Below are 23,093 nucleotides of genomic sequence, written 5' to 3' on the forward strand. Positions count from 1 at the left end.
ATGCTTGCTATATATAGAACTATTATAGAGTAGGTTTGAGTTCAATTCTCCAACCGTTGACTATGAAAACTGGTCTAATTTCTGATTTTTTTCTGGTTTCCAGCTATAATCCAGACAATTGGCCAAACTAATGATTATTGGATTGAATGAGGAATCACTATCTATCAAAGAAGTTGTTAGATTACCAATTAATGGGTAAACAGCATTTCTCTGATTCTTAAAGGGTTATTTTTGTTTTTTGTTTTTTTACCTCTAACATTTTCTCACAATTCAGATTCTCTCCTTGAGAATACTTCTTAAATGTGTCTATATAAAAGTTTCAAAGAGAAATGTGTAAAATACCTGTACCATATTTCCTTCATTAGGAGAATATCTGTCATTCTTTCCCAGGACAAAAATATGTCACTTTCTGAGACCTCCTACATTTTTCTGAAGTTATTTTCCTCTATCGTCAGCTTCATCTTTCAATGAAAATCAAGATCCAGAATGAGTCAGCTGAATTCAAACTAAGCACCAGATGTAAGGCAAGGTCAAGGTTCCTACGAGGTGCTTGGAAAATCCAAAAAGAACTTCAAATGTTTCTTTCTTTACCTGCCTGCTAGGCAATAAATGAAATGAATCTTCATTGGAGTGAAACCTTTTCTATTGCAATATATCCTTACTGCTGTTTCCCAAAAGTGCTATAAGAATTACAAATGGGGCAAAATAGAGGGCAGGGGAAAGGGGAAATAGCCGTCAGTTTTATCAATGGATCATTATTTCTATTTGATCTAAACATCACTGAAAAATATTTTCCTTCATGCATTATAGCATCTGCTTTTCTTCCTTTTAATCACGATTTCTCTCCTCTTCTTGGCCTGGGTTTAAATTCCCTCATACCACATGTATAATCTATATCAGATTGCTTGCTCTCTTGAGGTTGGAAGGCAGTAAGGGAAAGAAGAGGAAAAAATTGGAAATCAAAATCATACAAAAATTTAACATTGAAAACTATCTTTACATGTAATTGGAAAAATAAAAATACTACTGAATTCAGGAAAAAAAAATTCTCCCACACCTCTAAAATCAGAATCTCTCTGTAACAGAGAAAAGTTATCATCGTGGCTTCAGGGAGTCAGAAATAACAACTTGGAAAAAGTCCTAAGTTTAAGTCCTTTTATATTAGATTAGTTCCCTCAGGGGCAAGAAAAGAATTCTTTAAATGCTGTGTTCTAGCTATGTCCAATTCCCTACCACAAGGCAACTCACTAAGATAAAAAACTGTGTGGAAGCTGCCACCCTGCACCAATGGAAGGAGTACAAGGAGTACATAAGAAATTGCAATAACACAATATAACAGGCATTCTGTTTATTTAAGTGCACAAAGATGTTCAAAGTTCTTAGTTTCTAGACGGAATAGAACCGGGGGGGCTATGCTCCAAAAGGAAACCAAAAAGCTAAAATGCTTTTGTTTTGTAATTGTATTTTATTTTTCCCAATTACACGTGAAAACAATTTTTAACATTCACTTGAAAAAAATTTTTGATTTCCAAATTTTCTCCCTTACCTCTCTCCTCCCTAAAATGGTAAGAAATAGAATATTTTTGGAAGCCCAATTCTTGTACTCCAATTTAAGACCCTCTGAAAGATAACCAGAGGGAAAAACTTCCTAAAGGAGGCTAACATCTTAACTGAGCCTAAGAGAAAGGAAAGGACTTCAAAAGGCAGAAATGGAAGGAGCAACCATTTCAACTAGAGTAAACTATGCAAAAAGTGAGAGGTAAGAAAAAGCAGTATGAATTCAGAGGGCATTGAACAGTCACAGGGAGAGTGAAGATCAAGACACGAAAAAGATGGAAGGGAAAGATAAGACTGGAAATGAATAGCAAGCAGTGTGGAATAGAGAGTGTATAAAGGGGAGTCATATATGCAAAGGCTGAAAAAGTAGATTGGTGCCAGACTTTGAAGAATTTTGAATGACAGGACAAAAATTAAGATGTTTTAGTCAGTAATGGAAAAATGTCTAAGTGGTTTGTTGTTTGGGGCATTTTTTTTTGTTTGTTTTTCATCAGAGGAGTGATCAGAATAGATCAGGAAGAATTCTCAAATATCAAAGCAAAGGATGGATTATAGAGGAAATAGATAATAAAAAGAAAGGAAACTTGCAATGACACTATGGGGGAAGCCTGTTGCAGCCAGCACAACAAATGAGCTAGTGGCAGTTTGAAAATAAGGAGATGAGGTTGCTGATAATTCAACAGAGCTGTTTATTGAGAGAAATCAAGTTGTTTATATATCTTAAAACAATATGTTACTATGAGAAATACTGTTCTGTAACCAACCCTAGTTTTTGTTTTCTGTGATCTAACTCTCTGAAGCATGTTGTTAGTTTCTAGGGACTCAATCTTAATTAAAGTTCACAATGCCCCAGGAATTGTGGCAGGACTTTATGTTTTCTCATGATTTTAAGCTTAAATGCACTCTTGATTAATCTTAGGAGGAGGGGAACATCCCAGTTACTGAAGTTTCTAGCTTCCTGAGAGTTCTCTACAGTAGCCCAGGTGAGAGATAATAAGGCCTGAAATATGGCAGTAGGAGGAATGGAAAAGAGGAAATCTAAAAGCTTTTGTATCTAATTCTATTTATCTTCTGACATAGAAAATAATATTAATATTCTGTAGAACTTCAAAGTTTATGAAGCACTGTACATATATTTTCTCATTTAAATTTCATAATAACTCAGTGAGGTAGATACCATAAGAGTTATTATACCTGTTTACTACAGAAGAAACAGAGTTAGAAATTAGGTGACTTTTCTTTAGCATAAATATGTGTGTGTGCATAGTATATATATCTATATTGTATGCATGTGTATACATACATATAATATATGCATATAAATAATATAGAGATGCTCTATACTATATATCTGTATTCTATATATGAGTATATAATATATATGTGAGTTACATATATACATATATAGCACACATATAATATACAAGATGTGTGCATATATACATTTATATACATATATATCTTTATATAGTGAGTTTATAGATCTTTCTCATACATATGTGTATCTCAAACATATATATATGTTTATATATACACACATATACACAACAGACACAGATAGTAGTATCTATATAGTGTGGAGATCTATATAGTATGTGTATATATTTACACATACACAGACATATATACTATATGTATATACATATAACATATATAGTATATGTACACATATACATACAAATCTTTACATGCTACTATAGATATTATAACATACAGATTATAAGGCAGATTTTAAATCTATATCTTCCTGATTTCTTGTCCACCACTCTATTATGCCATATGGCTCTTAAAGCCAAAATACAACCAATTTATCATATTTTCACAAAAATATTTGAAAAAGACCAATCTGATAATTTATTAGTACCTTATCGCTCTTTATTTGAAAAAGCCAAAAAAAGCACTTTATAATGAATTATTGTTTTAAAAATAATCTTTCCATTGATTCTGGGAGAAATTCAAGGTCATAAGCTTGGTTCTGTTTCTTCTGGTCTTAAGTGTCATCAATTTACTCCTGGTATCATTACCCAGGTGCCTACATTTATCCATTCTGGGGAGCCAAAAGTTGTAGAGAGACCAAGCTGTTTAGCTGGATCATGTGAATCCTTCCCTTTCTAAAAATATTTTCTGGCTTGGAACACTTTCCAGAGTGAATCTCAATTTAGTCATTTACTCTCATGGAAGAGCTATCGTACATTTCTCCTACCCTGCTGAAGTCACCAGCTGGCACCCCCAAGCTCAGCACCTGTGCAATATGGCAACTCAGCCTGAAAAGGAGCAGGTCAGGTGCTCTTCCTCAAGAGCAAGCAGCCAGCAAGAGGGAGCTGAAGGTCTGCAGCCATACTGTTTGTTAACTCCACAATGTGTTCACCCTTTTCAAGCAGCCGCAGTGCAGGAGCCTGAGGCAGAATTCACTGCAGTGTTTCATCTAACTCCTGCTTCAGAAAGGGATGTTTCCTCCATTTTGCTAAGAACTTCTCTTTTTATTTGTTGGTTTGTTTTCTTTTGTTATTCTTTTAAGAAACCAGAGAACTTATCAAGCTGCAAGGAAGATGAAAATAGTCATGACATCTTTCTTGCTCTAAAAACCTCAAAAACAATTCAGTGTGACCACAAAAATATATAAGTGAGTTCACAGGATGAGGCCTCCTGTATGGGTAGCAAGAAGAGAGGTGACAGGGAACTTTCTTTTGCCATCTCAGTTCCTACACAGGCTCATAAATCATAGCACATCAGAGCCATGTGATATCTTACAAGTCATATAGTCTAACACTCTCATATTTCAGACAAAGAAATGGAAGTTCAGAGAGATTGAATATGATCAGAGATTTAAATTGAATATGATCATGACCTTAAACAGGGTCATGTTGAAATCAGCTTGAACCTGATTTGATTGCTAAATTTTCAGTAAATTGACAAAATATTAAACATCTAGACTTGATTTGTTGTTTTGTTGATTGTTTGGATTACAAAAAAGATAGAACAATGTTAGGGAGAGGTGATTTTTAAGCAGCATACCCTTTCAATTTACACATGAAGAAAATGAAGCAGAGAAATGTCAAATAATTTGACCAATGCCATCTAGGTGGCAAGAAGCTGAGTCAAGACACAGAACCAGGTATCTTGCTCCTAAATTCACAGCTCTTTCCACTACATTCCACACTTTTTCCTTAACTTGTGAAAGGTCACATAATTAATTAATATAGCAAAATCTAGGACCAAAACCCAAGTCTCCAGGGAAACGAACTCAGTAGTCTTTTCATTACTGGTTTTGTTTACCATTGAAGGCCTTTTAAAAGGAAAAACTGGATGCCTAAAAGCTTTTGAAAACTGTTTTCTGTGGTCTCAAAATCCTATGCCTTTCCTATAAAACAGATTGATGGGGAAAAAAAGAGGTTAAGATTTTCATTTCTAATGTGAATCACAGTGATCACAGACAGTATGCCTATGTAAAATGCCATTTGCTATGACGTCCCTTGCTCTACTATAGTGGCACAGTCCATTCAAATGAAATAAATGGGATTCTTGGTCTAGCTTCTACAGGAACTCTATGGTAGAAGTGCCTTGGCTTTATAGAAAAAGAATCAAAATGCAATGTTGACCCTTGTCTCTTATTATCTATGTGACCTTGGTCAAGTTATTTTACCTGTTAAAGAAGAAAGAATAGCCTTGAGAACCTGTCTTCTAAATCTCAATATGACTCTATGATTTCTTCCCCTTCTGAACCTTGAATCTAATTGTAAATTTCAGAATATCTGATCACTGCTTAATCAATCAATATTTATTAAAAGCCTACTACGTGCCAGACATTGGTCACTAATCTTGAACTATAAAGCAGCCCAAGGGGGAAATGCTCTACAAAGAACCAAATAATTCTTTCTTCAAAAAAAAAGTGAACTACTCAGATTTTTCCTGGTTCTAGATCTGAAGAAACCAGAAAGCCTGGCTTGAAAGGAATGAAGAAGAAATTGATAGAGGAGAAGAAAATCGTGCAGACCCATAAGTAAAGATAATTTGCAAAAAGAATATTTTTAAAGGATTCTTTCTTCCTATCCTTTCTTAACATCAAACCAATAGTCTGAACTATTCTCATTATTCACATGTTATATCAGCTTGACTCACAAACTCAGTCTACCCATAAATTTATTTGACAAAGTTAATCAAGTGATCAGTTAATACCTACTTTTCTTGTTGTTATAAACAAAAATAACCCTTAAAATAATAAGACTTATTTCCATAGACTATAAATTCCTATTGACAGAATGTAGCCAATGAAAAAAGAGTGCTTGTTGAAGAAGCAAAATCATTATAACAACAAAATAATTGTGATTACACAACTTCTATTCAGTCATTTTTCAGTCATGTTGGTCTCTTGGTAACCCCATTTGGAGTTTTCTTGGCAAAAATATTGGTGTGTTTTGCCATTTTCTTCCCCAGGTCATTTTACAAATGAGAAAACTGAGGCAAATAGGGTTAAGTGACTTGCCCAGGGTCACAGAGATAGTGATCTAGCTAAGTATCTGAGGACAAATTTGTACTTGGGTTTTCCTGACTCTAGGCTTGGTGCATACAGTACCTGCCTTGAGTCTCTTCTACAACAGGAATTAAATTTTTTGTGTGTGTGAGATGGAGTTCCTTTTGTCAGTTTAATTAGCCCACTGGCTACTGGAAAATCAATCCATGAACTTTATCTCAAAATAATGTTTTAAAAGGAATACAATAAAATATATAGGATTACAAAGAAAAACAGTTAAATCACAATGCAATTATATATGTGTGCTTGCATATAATATGTATTGAAATATATTATAAGTATACTTAAAATAATTATTATAACACTATATACATACACACTTATAGATACATACACAAATATACACAAATACAAATTTCCAGACTTCCAGATAAAGAAGCTATACTCTAAAGAAATTGTCTGCCAGTGCTTTACATGTATTCATTTACCAAAATGAATTCTTCTCTATGAAACTGGGCCAGATGGCAGAAGCCTGGAGCACAGTCAGTGTTACAATAGATCATTTTAACTTTAAAGAAATCAGTCACTTCTTTGATGAACTGATTCATTTGGACAAAATGACAACCTCTTCCCAGTCCTACCTATTTATAAATATGCTTCAATAGTGTAAGCCAGATAGTCTGACATACTGAAAAACATGATCAGACTAAATTTCTAGGAGTTCCCCTGAATTCAACCTTCAGCTTTCCACTGTTAATTCATTTAAGGGAATTTGAAGACCAGAAATTCCCAGCTATCAATAGCAGGTATTCAGCTGAGGTCATCTCTATTAAAAGTGACCAGGTATTCAAGGCTTTCTCATAACCCAATTTTCTTTCCAAAAGAAAAACCCAAACTCTTAATAAGTTAAGCTTAAATAATTTGTGGTTGAAACAGTAATGCAAAACCATATTTGCCAGGTTTCCAGTCCATTAATTCACACTACTTCTCCGAGAGAAATGTGAACTTGACAGAGTCCCTACTTTATACTGTGCAAGGCCTTCAGCTTCATTTTTCCCAAGTTGCCTGCTCTATAAAAAAGTGATAAGAATATCTCTAGCACAAGATGGAAAAATTAGAGCCTGAGTTTTGCCTTAGATATCTGTTATTTAACATAATTTATAAAGTCATCTCATAAAGGCCTGCCTACTTGGCTAAGAGAACATAAATGCAAAGTACAAGAAAACATGGGCAAAATTCTACCAGAAAACACAATGAATACACAAATTTGATGAGGTCACTCTCCTGTTCAGAAAACCCAAAGCTCCCTACTATCTGTGAAACAAATGAGAATTACTGTGTTCCACAATTTAAGCATTCCTTAATCTGGCTCTCCCCAATTTTAATTTTTTCTCCCACATTGTTTCCCTTCATTCAACTCTGCAATCTAGTTTGCAATCTAAACGTATCTGGAATTCCTCTTAAATTGTACGATATAACATCTCCAATCTTGTTTGTTCAGAGCTGATTTGATGATTTTCCATCATTAGATTGTGAGTTCTTTGTGTTTAGCACAGAGTCTGGCCCATAGCAATCAAGGTCTTAATAAAAAGTTTGTTCTTCAGTTGTTCCAGTTATGTCCAATGCTTTGTGACTCCTTTTGGAGTTTTTTTTTTTTTTATTTTTTGGCAAATATGCTGGAGTGGTTTGCAATTTCTTTCTCCAGCTTGTTTTACAGATGAGGCAATTAAAATAAACTGAGTTAAGTGACTTTCCCAAGATCCCTCAGCTAGTACTAGTAAGTGTCTGAAGCCAGATTTGAACTCAGGATAAGTCTTCCTGACTCCAGGCCTTGCACTCTACTATGTCTTTCAATAAATAAAAATTTTCTAAATGAAAATAAAGCTACTCTCATATTAATAATAATAGATAACATTTATATAGTCCTTTAAGTCTTGCATATTTTATTTAATTTGGCAAATAACCATAATTTTTAAAATTATTTAACTTATTGGCATAAATTTATACATATTTTATACCCATTTTGTCTTCATATTAATCCTGGAAGTAGGTACTATTATTACCCCCATATTACAGATGAAGAAACTGAGGAGACAGATTAAGTGATTTGTTCAGAGTAAAACACAGCTAGTTATATATCTTAGGAATTGAATTCAAATCTTCCTGATTTCAGGTCTTAGTGTCCTGACAATTCACTATGCCATCCTATTGCATGTAGAATGTAGCATACTTTAAGAAAAAATGAATCAAAGAATTCTAATTGAAACTAGCTTAAACAACTGTATTCCTTTAAAGTATCTTAATCATGATTTCCATTTTAAATTTGTACTTGTAAAAATTTAATTGAATAATCACTAGCTAAAATTTTTCTTTATTGACAATATTTGAGGAAAAATTAAATCTCACTTGTTATTGGTTACAGAATTATAATCTATTGGCATTTAACAATAATTTTAAGAATAGGGCTTTATTTCATATCTTGAATTAAAATTAATTTAGCAATGATTTTAGTAGAATATTTGTTCATTGTTACCATATTAGGCCCAAATATCTGAACAGTAAAACATTAAATAAAAGTAAAATATCATTTTAAACTCATTTTTATGTAAACAAATATATTTAAATATCTTTCATGAGCAGAGTATTAAGAGAAGATAAAATTCTTAGTTTAGATATAATTTGTTCAGAAGTCTCCAGTTTGGTAGATTTTAGTATTCAGGTTTTTCTTTTGCCTTCAGGTTTATTTTTGACTTACAAATGGTTTTCAAAAGCCAAGAAAAGGAAACAGGGCAACTATGTTCAGCTAAAAGTGAGAAAATACTGTAAATATATTATGACAAAGTCATTAGATTAGGCAGCAAGTTCAGGAAAGTAAAATACTTTTTCTGCCACAGTTTTTATTCAACAGTAAAATGAAAAACCAAAATGCTACACTCCACATCAGCCAGACTTCAGAATAGGGTTTTTTTTTTAATTATTATTATTTTTTTTTTTGGTAGGAGGTCAGGAGTAAAAGCTAGCAAAAAGATGCCTATTCACAACTTTGGAGATTTATGGTGACAAGATTATGCAAAGTACTAGAACTTGAGAGGGACAGTTCTTGAAACATCCTACTACAGAACCTGTTATTCCTCTATAATGCTAAGGGCTAGTACCCTTGGGATTTCATATGCAGATTGCCTGGTGAGCTGAACCTCATCAAATGAACATACACTTTCAGTTAAGGAAGAGGGAAGCCATATGGACTATCAAGAGAAAATTCTTAGCTAAGTACAAACACATTTATCAAAAATGTTTCCTACAAAGTGGGAATTTTTCTTCTTTTTTGTCTCTCATAGATATAGGAAAACCACACTGAAAGAACTCCCTTTAGGCACCCAATTATCTTGGAAGAAGAAGGAGGAGGAGGAGGAGGAGAAGGAGGAAGAGGAGGATGACAGAAAAAAAGATTTTTTTCTACAAATATAGATCTGCAACTCAGTCTTTGAACCTTCTCATTCTTCTAAACTTCACTTTTCCAAGTGGGTACCACCATATTTCTAGGCAACCAATTTCTCAACTTTAGTGTCATTCTTAATGCTTCAATTCCCAAGCACTAAAATTACTTATTTAGTTGTCTAAACTAGTCATTTTTACCACTATCACATCTCTGAAATGTGTTTCCTTCTTTCAACTCACATAACCATAAGCCCAGTTCACACTCCTAAAATGTTTTTATAAATGAAATGAGAGTACTAGGTTTTTCTTTAGTGACTTGCCCAGGGTCACACAACTAGGAAGTGTTAAATGTCTGAGGCCAGATTTGAACTCAGGTTCTCCTGACTTCAGGACTGGTGCTCTACCCAGTATGACTACCTAGCTGCCCTCGAGAGTATTAGATTAAAAAAAAAAAGTGGCAAAGAAATTAGAGCTTTGGAAGAGTTGAAAAGAGAATCAAAAGCTTAGCACTAAAAATATAAAATCTAACCCAAGAAACACTCCTTGAAAGTAAGGAGCCAAAGAAGCCAATGACTCTATGAAACAACAAGAAAAAAATAAAACAAAAAACAAATTGTAGAAAAAAAATTTGATATCATAGGGAAAAAGTGACCTGAAAGACAAATCGAAAAGAAACAATTTTTTTCAAAACTTGACCACCTAAAAATAAAGATGAAAAAAGAACCGAAAAATCATATTTCAAGAAATATTTAAAACCACAATAATTGTGCAGGCTTAGAACTAGAGGGCAAAGGAGAATTTATCAGTCTTCTCCTAAAAAAGGGAGAAAAAAACTTAAGAACATTATAGTTAAATCCTAAACTTGCAGGTCAAAGAAAAATACTTTGAGCAGCCAGAAGGAAAAAAAAATCTAGTAATCAAGATCACATGTGATTTAACAGTCAATGCTATGAAGGAATAAAGAAGACAAAGGATATAGACTTCCCTGCAAGAATAATCTGCATGGAAAAACTGAATATAACTCTATTGGGAGAAAAATGGACTTTTAATGAGAAGGAACACTTCCAAGCATATTTGATGACCAAATCTGTGTAGAGTGTCTGAAGTTCAAACACAGGAATTAAGTGAAATGTAAGGTAAACAAAAATAAACAATTATAAGGGATTAAAGAACATGGAACATAATATCAGACTTGGGGATAGGAGAACAATTTATGAATAAACAAGAGGTAAGGTCACAAAGTTAGGTGTCAAATAGATCATTGTGGATATATTAAATTAAAAAGATTTTGTACAAATAAAACAAATGTAAATAATTAGTGATTTATTTTTATGATAGAAAACTGTTATAAGAAATGATGAGCTGGCTGATTTTAGAAAAAACAAAGAAAGATTTGTATGAAATATGAAGAACAAAATAAGCAGAATCAAGAGAACATTGTATATAGTAATAGCTATGTTTTATGAATAAATTTGAGATAATAAGTTTTGACTATTATTAATACACAAATAAAATATAAAGAACACAGTAAGGTTGCACAGTGGATAGAGCACTGGCCCTGGAGGCAGGAGAACTTGTGTTCAAATCCAGACAGACATTTGACATTAAGAGTGTGATCATGGGGTGTAGTGGAGGAGGGGAGAGGGTGAAGAAAAAAGGAGGAGGAGAAGGAAGAAAAAGAGGAGGAAGAGGAGGAAAGGGGAAAGAATGAGGGAGAGGATAAAAGAGGAAGAAGAGAAGGAAGAGGAGCACAGAATTTTTGAGTACAAAAATACATTTCTCTCAACAGGGAAATGAGAAAGGGGAGATGGAAGAGGGAAAAACTAGAAGAGTGGGTAGATTAAAAGAGAGAGAAGTTCTAAACAAAACAAACTAATGATGCACAAAAATATTTATAAGTCTTTGAGGTAACAAAGATGGGAATCTGCGGTGGGGGAGTATCAAATGGGGAAGACTAAAAAAAGTTATGCTATATAAATGTGATGGAACATTGTTGTGATGTAAGAAATAACAAAAGGGACAGTGTCAAAAAAAATTGGGAAAATCTAAATGAACTGGTACAGAATAAAGTTAACAGAACTAGGGGAACAGTTTATAAAATGACAACAATATTATAGAAATAAATAACTAAGAAATTCTTAGGAATTTTGATTAGTATAAAAATCAAATATGATCATGAGAACAAAGAACTAATGAGGAAGCATGCTATCCACGTATTGATAGAGAACTGAAGGACAGATTATAGAATTAAATCTACATATATACATTTGGATATATATATACACATACATACATGTATGTGTACATATACACATACTTTTTTCCCCTTTCATACATGGCCAATGCATAAATTTAATTTGCTTAACTCCACATTTAATAAAAGGGGTTTTCTTCTATTCTCAATGGAGGTAGAGATAGAGAACAGCAGGGTTTTTTTTAATTAGAAAAGCTGGATACTAGAAAAAGATAAATATGTTGACTAAAGCAATGGGCTATCTATTTCATGTTACAATCTTGTCAATATACATATACTAATTGGCTGATTCATGGGATTCTATAGTCAATAACGAATAAAAGCTGTAAATAATCGAAAAGAGAATAGAAATACATAGTGGGAACAAATAAGGTGCAACAAATTATCAATAGAAAATTATCTGGGAGATGCAACATAAAAGATGATAACCAACCAGAAAAGGAAGTGGGTATATCATGTATAGAAAGTGAAAGAAAACAATAGGTTGTATTTTTCTAGTGTAATGTCAAGAGAGCTTAAAAAAAAAAAAAAGGAGGGAAGAAAAAGGGGATGTGATGAGAGCACATGTTAGACCCCCAAGAATGGACAAGAATCTCTCTCTCTCTCTCTCTCTCTCTCTCTCTCTCTCTCTCTCTCTCTCTCTCACACACACACACACACACACACACACACACACACACACACAAAGAATCGAAGACCCTCATGAATAGTATACCCTCATGAAGAAGCTGAGATACATGAAGATTTGGAAAGTGATTATTGAGGAATGTTAAGATGATTATTATTTTCGGGAAAGGTAGTTCTGTTTGGATAGTTGTGTAGGAAGAGTAGGTAAAAGTGAGATGCCTATGTCATTACTTCATGTTGAAATGAAGTGGGGGTTGAGGAAGCTCAAGAAGGGTGGGAAGTGAAGTAAAACCAAAACAAAGTATAGCTGGGTTGCCTCAGTGACAAAGAGATTAAAAACTAGAGGGGAGGGAGAACAGATTTTGAGCAAGGAAATCGGACTTCTTACAAGGAAAAAAAGGCACTAAAGTTAACAGAACTTGAGAATAACGTCCAATAATGTTCCTGCAGAGATTAACCTCTTAAGAGGCTCCAACAGTTCTTTGGTTGCTGGTTTTTATCTGTTGGGTTCTGTTTCGTTTTTAAACACCAGGTGTGAAGGACAAAGGAACACCAATGCATGACCACCCCAGCATACAACAATTTCAACACTAAAAGAATAGGGAGAAAGTAATACCAGTAGTATCTTTCCATGAAGTGAGAGCTGCATCTGTTTAATTTTATCTGTGGGTGAGTTGCTATTTTTTTTTAAAGTGGCTACTGTCAGAACATAGGGTGGTGGGTGGGGAATGAAGTGGGCTTCATTTTCTTGCCTAACATTTTAACAAAACAGTGCAAATGTTATCATCTTCCCCAGATGAAAGTGACTCAGTTTGAAATGTAGGCAGCTGTAGAACAGTCTCTCAAAGTTCTTTAATTAACTTAATCCACTTAAACATGATCCCTAAATAATTGAGTGCCTTGGAAACTAAACAGGAAAACTGTTGTTGTTAAAAATGTTTTAACCTTTATCATTTTCAGTTAGCAGTATAGATATAGGTTGAGTGGGAAAAAAAAAAACAGATCCAATCAGGGATAACCATATCAAATCACATCTCTTACTATCTGTGCGATGTTGGGCAAGTCACTTAACTGGTCTCAGTTTCCTCATCTGTAAAATGAGGTTTATACATGAGAGGTTTGTACCAATGACTTGTAATTTAATCTCACCAATCAACTTTAACTGCTCTCTCCAAAGTTACCAATGCTCTTTTAATCCCCAAATCTAATGGTCTTTTCACAAACCTCATCTTTCTTGACTTCTCTTTATCCTTAAACACTTTTAGATCACATTTTTCTTTTTTATATTTTCTTCCGACTCACTCCTTCATTTAACACTTGCCCAGTTCATGAAACAGTCAGGAGACCCCTGTCTTTGGCTATATGTTAGGAAGTAAGATGTGAGACTTGAAAGGGAGGAGGAGTTATAGGTTATGATTTTTGAATGTCAATCAGCATTTTGTATTTCATCCTAGAAGTAATAACAAACCACTGAAGTTTATTGAGTAGGCAACTGATAACATCAGATCTGATATTCCTTTGAGAAAATTACTTTAATGGCTGAATGGAAAGATGAAAATCTTGAGAGAAGAGATGATTCAGGAATGATCAATACTATCAAAGAATGCAGAGATCTAGGAGAATGAAGTTTGAGAAAAGGCTTTGAACCTGGCAGCTAAGCGACCATGAATAACTTTGGAGGGACCAGTTTTGGTAGAAGGATAAAGTAAGAAGTGAGACTGTAAACAAGGGATTAAGAAGAAAGTGGGGAGAAAAAGTAGAGACATCTACTGTGGAACATCTTTTCAAGAAATTTAGCTACAAAGAGTAGAAGAGATATAGGATAAGAGAGGACTTTTCTTAAAGATAGAGAAGACATGAGCATTTTTGTGGACAGTAGAAAATAAGTCAATAAAAAGGGAAAGATTGAAAAAGAGAATGACATACATGGAATTCCCAATCCCTATATTTTTGCCCACCTGCATTTTTGATTTTGATTGTACAATATTTCAGAGTCCGATTCTCTTTGTACAGCAAAATAATGGTTTGGACATGTATACTTATTTCGTATTTAATTTATACTTTAACATATTTAACATGTATTGGTCATCTTGCCATCTAGAGGAGGGGATGGGAGAAAGGAGGGGAAAAATTGGAACAAAAGGTTTGGCAATTGTCAATGCTGTAAAATTACCCATGCATATAACGTGTAAATAAAAAGCTATTAAATTTTTTTTTTAAAAGGGGAATGACAGAGGGGACAATCTATTGGAGGAGACAGGATGGAATGGGATCATTTAAATAAGTAGAGGGGCTAACCTTAGTAAGGAGGTAATGAGTGATGGAAGAAAAAGTTGCAGAAGAGAGCTGAGTGATAAGAGATGAAGAAGAGGGGAGAAGAGAGTTAATGGCCAATGGTGTCGATTATTTTTTTTTAAATGAGGGAAAGACCTCTGAGGGAGTGGGTGGGGTGGTGAAGAGGAACCATGGAAATTTGAAAGGAAGTTAGTGAAAAATTAAACTCCAATCCCTATTCAGGAGGTAAAATGAGAAAGAGTATAGTACTGATGGTCTAGTTGAAATTATGGAGTGGCTCAAAAAATGAGTATATTGGGTCTGTGATCCTGGAATCAGGAAAATTTGAGTTCAAATCCAATACTCAAATCCAATACCAAGCCCTGGTAATCCAGGGCTATTTAATTAAATTGTTTGTCTTAATTTCCTCATCTGTAAAATGAGGATATTAAGCACTTATCTACCTCCCAGGATTATTATGAAGATAAAATGAGACTTAATAAATTTTTGACCTTCCATTCTTTCTTCCTTCACAGCGACTGCCATTATTATATTAGGCCTTGATAGAATTTAACAACGTCAGAGGAAATCTATTTCAAAAACCATTAGCAATCTATACATATATAGATTTTTTTTTTTTAGTAATCAGTAGGTTAGCAAATTTGGAAAAACTCAAATTACTTTTTTCCCCTTTTGAAAGTTACACCAATATTTAAAATTGTAAGGAAACACCGCAAACTGCTCAAATGTTCAGGCCTCCAGGGCAGAAAATCTGTGTCAGTCTTACTTTGCTCTCTAAATATGGAAAGTTGTATCTATTCCTCAGTAACTGGAAAACATTCAGCATTATGACACCATCTTTAGCATATTTTTTGGTATTGCCATTTTTAATTTTAAAAATTTCAGTTGATCTTTTTATCCAAATAGATTTTATTTGATGATAAATAGTCACATTACACTGAAGTCAAATCAGGATGTACTTAGCAATCACTGACTATATGCCAAGTAGTGTTCAACTGAAAAGTGAAGATACAATGTTAGCAAAAGAGAAAGACAGTGCCTGACCTCAAGTATCTTATATTTTAATGGGGAGGGAATAAAAGGTAGACAAGTCTGAAAAATGAAGGATGTTGGTCTGGGCTCTTCCCTAAAATGGAGATTCTCAAAACAGCTCATTACTAGAAGTCATTAGTCAACTATTATTTATTAAATGTCTTTTATGTAGGCATGTACCTACTGTGTACTAAGTACTATGCAAAGCTGGCCATATAAAGAAAGGCAAAAATAAATGGATAAACCACAAAAAAACAAAAATAGTTCCTACCTTCTAGGAGTTCAAAATCTAATAGGGAAAAAACATGTAAATAATTATGTACAAACAAAATACATCCAGGATAAATTGGAAGTGATCTCACAGGGACACATTAAGATGAAGGAAGACTGAGAAAGGCTTCCTGCAGAATGTGGGACTTTAGCTGAAACTTTAAGCCAGCCAAGGGAGCCAGGGGACTGAGATGTGGAAGGAGAGCATCCCAAGACATGGCTGACAGCCAGTGAAAGTGCTCAGAGATGGGAGAGGAACTGTCCCTTTCAAGGAACAGCAAGCGGTTTTCAGCCAATGAGTTTTGTCCCTTTGACAGAATATCCCAAAGGTAGATGATTACAAACTGCCTCATCCCTATTTTATGCATAACTCATGTTTTTGTTTTTATTTTGTTTTGTTTTTTTTTTCCTTTTTTAGACTGAAGATCACCAATTGAAATAAGTTATTCCTTGCTTTAGTTTGGAACTAGTTTTTTGAGGGAGGAAGAAACTACACATAAGAAAATTGGAGAAAAGGGAAATATTGTCCCTTCTAAATCACTTATTTATAAAATGATCTTAAGCAAATGAAAAAGAAGTTAAAGGATACAAAAGTATTTCCCTCCAATAGAAAATGTGCTTCTTATTAAACTGAAATCCTTACTTTCTTCAAAGAAGTCAATATGAGTCAGAGTGAGTAGTTAGCAGAAACTAGAATTAGAACATATTCTGTGATCAAGCAGATATTTGTGAATTGGAAAACAAAGCCTATGCCTAACAATAATCTTAATTAATCTCTTCATTATACAATCAACTCACTTTCTAACAAATTAGGAAGGAAAGCATTAACATAGATAATAGAAAACATCAGTCACTGATGGATCAGTTATCCATTCAGAAATACAGCACAGTGTCTCATACATAAGTACTTAATATAATGCTTTTTTTCATAAATTTATTCATTCATTCCTCCCTCCATTCACTCGGGAAAGGAGAACTGTTGCTAATTTCTTTACGTCTGTTCTGTCTGTCTTTCCAGCTCCTCCACTTTGCCTTCATCTGAGCAGTTAGGTTAAGTACCTTGTCTTCCAATAGCAGGCTGCCACATTCAAAAATTCAGTTCAACAGTAAGTATAAACATGCAAGTCAGTCAATAAATATTTATTAACTACCTACTATGTACCAGATATTGGGTTAAGTAATGGGGATACAAAAAAAGGTAAAATTCCTGTCCTTGAAGAGATATTTTAATTAAGAAGATATTAAAGAAGCAAATATATATAAATTATATACAGGATGAATTGAAAATAATCAACAGAAAAATATTAATAATGATAAAAATGGCTAGCATTTTCATATCTTTCATGTACCATTACTATGCTAAATACTTTACAAATATTTTATCTTCAGATCTTCAAAACAATCTTGGGAGGTAATTATTATCCCCACTTTGCATTTCAAGAAACAGAGGCAAACAGGTTCAAGTGATTTCCCCAAGGTCAAACAACTAGTAGGTTCTGAGGCTGGATTTTAACTCAGATCTTCCTGACTGAAGGTGTAGTGTTCTAAACATTGAGCCACCTAGCTGCCTAATTAGAATTAAAAGGGATAAAGAAAAAATTCCTGCAGACAAAGGTGTCAAAAGCATACCTGAACCAGATTAAAGTGAAATTGGGAAAAAAATAACAAAAATAAATCAAGTACAATAAAACATAAGATTATATTTTAAAAGTGTCGATGGTGTGGCCTGCCTGCATTCTTATCAATAACTTAGTGTTTCTATTTAAGTATGATATAAGATGAGATTTTAGCTGGGATTTGAAGGAAGTCAGGGAAGTCATTGAGCAGAAATGAGAAGGGATTCCAAGGATGGTGGATAATCAAAGAAAAAAGGGTCTCATTGATACAAGACATATAGTTATGGTTTTGTTGTTCAACTATTTCAGTCATGGCCAACTCTTCATGACCCTATTTGGAGTTTTCTTGGCAACAACGCTGGAACAATTTGCTATGTCCTTCTCCAACTTAATGTAGAGATGAGGAAACTGAGGCAAACGTTAAATAACTTGCTCAGGGTCACACAACTAATAAGTATGTGAGTCTAGTTTTGAGCTCAAGAAAATGAGTCCCCCTTGGGCCTGGCACCTTATCCACTCTGCCATCTAGTTGTCCTAGCATAAAGTAAGGTGATTAATAAATGCCTTTAATTGCATAGTGACATAGTCACTACAAGTCATGAGCTTACATCAAATAGGAAAAACTAGGTAACTCTGAGGATCAAGAATGTATTTACAATAGAAAAAAATTGACTTCAAAGTCAGAGGATTTGAGTTGAAATTATATCTCTATTCTTAATGCCTGTATAACCTTGTTATTTAATTCTTCAGAATCCCAGTTTGCTTATAAAATAAAGGAATTGAACTGGAACCTCTGTGAAGCCCCATCCATCGCTATATGTAAGATCTGATGACAAGGGTTTTTGAAGAGAGTACATGAACTTTAAAAAATTTGAATTGCAATGCTGTATTTTTCCCCTCTGTAATCTTATATATTTTATTTTGTACATTTAATCTGCAAAAGAGTCTGTGAACCTCCCTAGAATGTCAATGAAGTACATCATATTAAAAAAAAAAAGTTTAAAAATCCTGAGCATATGACATAATGTTACTAAGCAAGAACAAGGCAAAATCAGTGTAACATGGGGACAGAAATGAAAGAGGGAGATATTAGGAAATCAGAGAAAGAATACCTAAAAGACTACTCTCAACTTTTGATTGGGTAGTAAGCCTATGTCTCATGCAGCCCCATAAAGGATCTATTAAGTTTTTAATAGGTCGACACAACACCTCATAAAAGTTAATTTTCAAGGTGTATGAAAGAGAGTTGATTGTATAATGATTTTGCAATGAGCAAAATAAGGGGAAAGAATAATGGAAAAACCTTTGTCTGATAAAGTGCCAGAGAATCAATAACTTTTTGGGTCAAACTTTGCTTCCTGAATACATGATGCAATATTTCTCAGTAAAAATAGGGAAACCATATAATGTGATTGCTATTCATGCTATTTGAAATCAGTCTTACGTACATCATTTTTCTACTATATTTTTACCTACTGCATTATTGCAAACTATTTCAGACTGTAAGGTAGATTGCATTTTCTCATAAGATCATGGTCATTTTAGGGTTTGCATTCATGATAACTTCATAAACTAAATGAATGACAGGTTTTGTCTTTGAGGATTTTCTTTTCTTTCTATTCTCTTTCTCTCTCTCTCTCTTTCTCACATACACACACACACACACACACACACACACAGGAATGTCCCCAAAATACAGATCTTAAAAACACTAAAGCCAGCACATAAATATTTCAAACATCCATGATTTCATTAATGTGAATTTTCCTCCCACCTATGCAGATGGTAATAATTCCTCTATAACTTAGATTATGTTAAAAATTCATCATTCAGGGGCAGCTAAGTGTTGCAGTGGATAGAGCACCAGCCCTGAAGTCAGGAGGACCTGAGTTAGACACTCCTCCTCCTGTTAGACACTTAACACTCCCTAGTTGTGTGACCCTGGACAAGCCACTTAACCCCAATTGCCTCAGGAGAAAAAAAATCATCATTTTGCTGCCAGTTTGGTGGTGTGTCTTTCTGAATTGAGATAAACTGATTAGCTCCTATGGCTTCCATTTATTGGGCAGTGGAAGAATTCAGTCCCAATCTGATCTCAGACAACTAATTACTATGTAATCTTGGGCAAGTCACTTAACTTCTTTTTACTTCAGTTTACTCATCTATAAAACAATTTCTCAGTGTTGCTATGAAAAATAAGATACTTGCAAAATGTTTTGCAAATTTTCAAACTCTATCTAAATGGTAATTATTAGTAAGATACAAAAGTGAGGAAAAAACAATTATAAGAACTTAACATTTTAAGCAGTAAAAGTATACACCAAGTTCTATAAAGTAAGGATAAATGTTCAGTAAAATTATGACTGAGACCTTTTAAGGATAAGATGTTTTGGTTAGCAGTTACTTTCCAAAACTTTAAGCAACAATTTAAAAATACTTAAATAACTGAAAACAGGCAATACCTTTTCTACAATGTATTGCAGCTTTTCTTGAATTTTTAAACTGAATATCCTAAATATAATGTTCATGGCCATTATTATGAAATCAATTCATAAACTATATACTAATACTATGCTGCCTTCAGAGCTTGGTGACTTACAAAGAATCATAGGATCACAGACTAGTAATAGTCAGAAGTACAATTAGAGATCATTTAGTCCTTTATTCTTCAAATAAAGAAAGTGAAGCTTAGAAAAGTGACTTGTTCAAAATTATAAAGATAACTTGCCCAGTTGTAGCAATCCCACTTCTTCCTCATTTAAGTTATTTTCTATTTTTAAAAATGATCAACTAGGAAACCAAATAATTAGGCTTGTTATAATTATATTACATAAAAGTACTTAGAATATGAACGAGAATCTGTAGAATCTATTGTGGGTAAAAGATCTCTGTGGGTATGTGGAGGGTGTTTTTTTCTTTATTATTTATGTAAATATAGCATTTATATTTTTATGGCATATGTGTATGTACACACATAAGCATGATGTTGAACAAAAAAAAAATCCAGCCTTGAAACTAATCATACAAAACCACTCCCACTTTGAAATGACCTTAATTTATACTGTACAATTCTTTTCCATATATAATTATTTGTATATAATCTCCCCAAATAGAAGGCAAACTCCTTGAAGACAGAAACCATTTGGTTTTTCTCCTTTTTATGTATTCATATTATACAGCATTAATGGCACTAGTAAGTACTTAATAAATATTTGTTGGTGACTAATTTAAAGTCATCTAAATATCAGGCCAAATAAAGACTATCAGGAAACTAGTGGTGTTGAGTTATTTTACTTAATGTTTTCTTGACAGTGATCACTATCTTTCATTAGGAAGGCAAAAAAATTAGCAATTCATTAATTTGGAATTTGATAAAGGAACTTAGAATAACTCAGAATTGCTATGACAAGTATTAACAGTATTTTTGATAACAAGTACTACTTCCTTCTGGTGAGAAAAAAGAATGATTAAAGAAGTTAAAATGAAGGTGTTATAATGAATTGTCTACTAAGTACTTAATGTTGATTGAATTAAATTGAATTTCATAGCTTTTAGATTTAGAGCTGAAAGACATTTTAGAGATTTTATTTATAGAGGAAAAGAGACTCTGAAACAATCCTAGTCATACCCATTAAGTAATAAGAGACAGGAATTGAATCCAGTTCCTCTCATCCTATATTGGAGGGTTCTTTCCATTAAGTCATATAATTGTGTAGTAGGAAATGAATGGAACAAGAGGGATTGCTTGTATTTGGATTTTAAATACATATTTAATTGTAATGATTCATTCATTCCCAGAAAGTTGGCTCTGCTTTGGAAAGATAATGACAACATCAAATCTATTATAAAATTATTTCAGTTTCTATTTATAGCTAAGAAACATACTGTTTAAAGATTTACAATGCACTTAAAAGTATAAATTGGAGAGGGAGGGTACAGTAATCTCCTCATGTATTACCTCAGCATGATTTTCTTAATTTTTGAGAAACCACTGTATAAAATATATTTGGAAAACTTCATTTACAGCATCTTTTTCAAGTGTGCCAAGTAATTTTACCCTATTCTCCTTCACATAGTTCCTTAGTTGGGAGTCCAAATGTTATTCCAACTCTTCTGATTACAAATCCATGGTTCTTTTCCTATAGAACAGCTTCATTTAAAAACTACAATTACATCCCTGACCTTTCAACGAAAAGTTTATTCCAAGTAAACCACATGATCTTTCAAGTTCCTTCCTGAAATCCAACCTTGTTCTTTTAAAGGTAAACACTTTATGACAAATGGGTTTAGGTGTTGGTCTTGAAAATGATAAATGCCAACAATATTATTTTTTAATTATTATATAGTTGGTATTTGATATGACCCAGCAACTAATTTGATATGACCCAGTAACAATGAGCCTATCTAAATCATCCAGGATAGATTGTACTGTTATAAATACTGAAACTCTTGAGAGTTGATCCTTATTAGGAAAGGGGAATGGGAGTCAGTCTGAAATACTTTATATCACCCAGAAAGGGAATTCTAAATCCATATTCCAAATCCCTTTTGGATTTTTTGCTTGTATTCTTAAGGAATGTAACATCAGCCTAGACAGAATTTCCTCAAAGAATGAACTGATTTCTTTTGTCCCAAAATTCTAGCTTAGAAAGCATATCAAGTATTCAATGATATTCATATAATAAAAATAGAATATAGTATTTTTGTAGGTACCATGGTATAAGGTAAAATGAATTGGACTAGGATTATGGAGACCACCATATTCTTGATCTTTCATTCAGTGGCTATGTATTTATTTAATCTCTAATATTTTAATCTAAATTCAGTATTTTCATTTAAACCCATCTTCAGTATTTGTATCTATACCTAGCTCAAATGTTAAATTTTCCATGAAGTTTTCTCTAATTTTCCATTGTTAGCATTTTCTCTCAACCCCATATTTCATTTTTACTTAAAAAAACTTTGATTCATTCATATCTTACTACTTTGTATCACAATTATTTCTGTATATATGAATGAAAAGGTATTTATTAGAACTTAGAATAGAAATACAAATACAATTTAAAAAACGAAACAAGATAGTATCTCCTTTAAAGAAACTCACTTCTGAAAAGGGGATAACACATACAGCTTCAGGATATAAAGTATGTGAGTGTGTGTGTGTGTGTGTGTGTGTGTGTGTGTGTGTGTTGTGTGTTTGTGTGTGAGAGAGAGAGAGAGAGTGAGTATATGAGAGAGAGAGAGAGAGAGAGAGAGAGAGAGAGTGTATATATCAGAGATAGAGAGAGACAGAGAGAGACAGAGAGAGTGTGTGTATGTATGTGTGTGCACATGCATGTTTAGGTCCCTCTGCTTAAACCAGAAATAAATTCTATTAAGAACAGAAACTCTTCCCAGCTCCACTCCAGCACCTAACAGAGTATTCTGCTCCCAGCTGGTATTTAACAATGTTTGATTAATTAGATCCCTTAAAGTCTTTTCTATTGATAAATATTTTATGATTCTATAGTAGTTATATTCATGGAAGAAGAGT

The 23,093-nt window shown here is 33.4% G+C and overlaps 1 protein-coding gene across 1 annotated transcript in view; it reads right to left on the reverse strand.

The window, feature by feature from the left end:
- KCNK1 (potassium two pore domain channel subfamily K member 1) overlaps positions 1 to 23,093 on the reverse strand; it is a 70,823-nt gene that overhangs the window by 41,848 nt on the left and 5,882 nt on the right. The window lies entirely within an intron of this gene.

Source organism: Antechinus flavipes, chromosome 4 (genome assembly GCF_016432865.1).
Source record: "Antechinus flavipes isolate AdamAnt ecotype Samford, QLD, Australia chromosome 4, AdamAnt_v2, whole genome shotgun sequence".
NCBI lineage: Eukaryota > Metazoa > Chordata > Mammalia > Dasyuromorphia > Dasyuridae > Antechinus > Antechinus flavipes.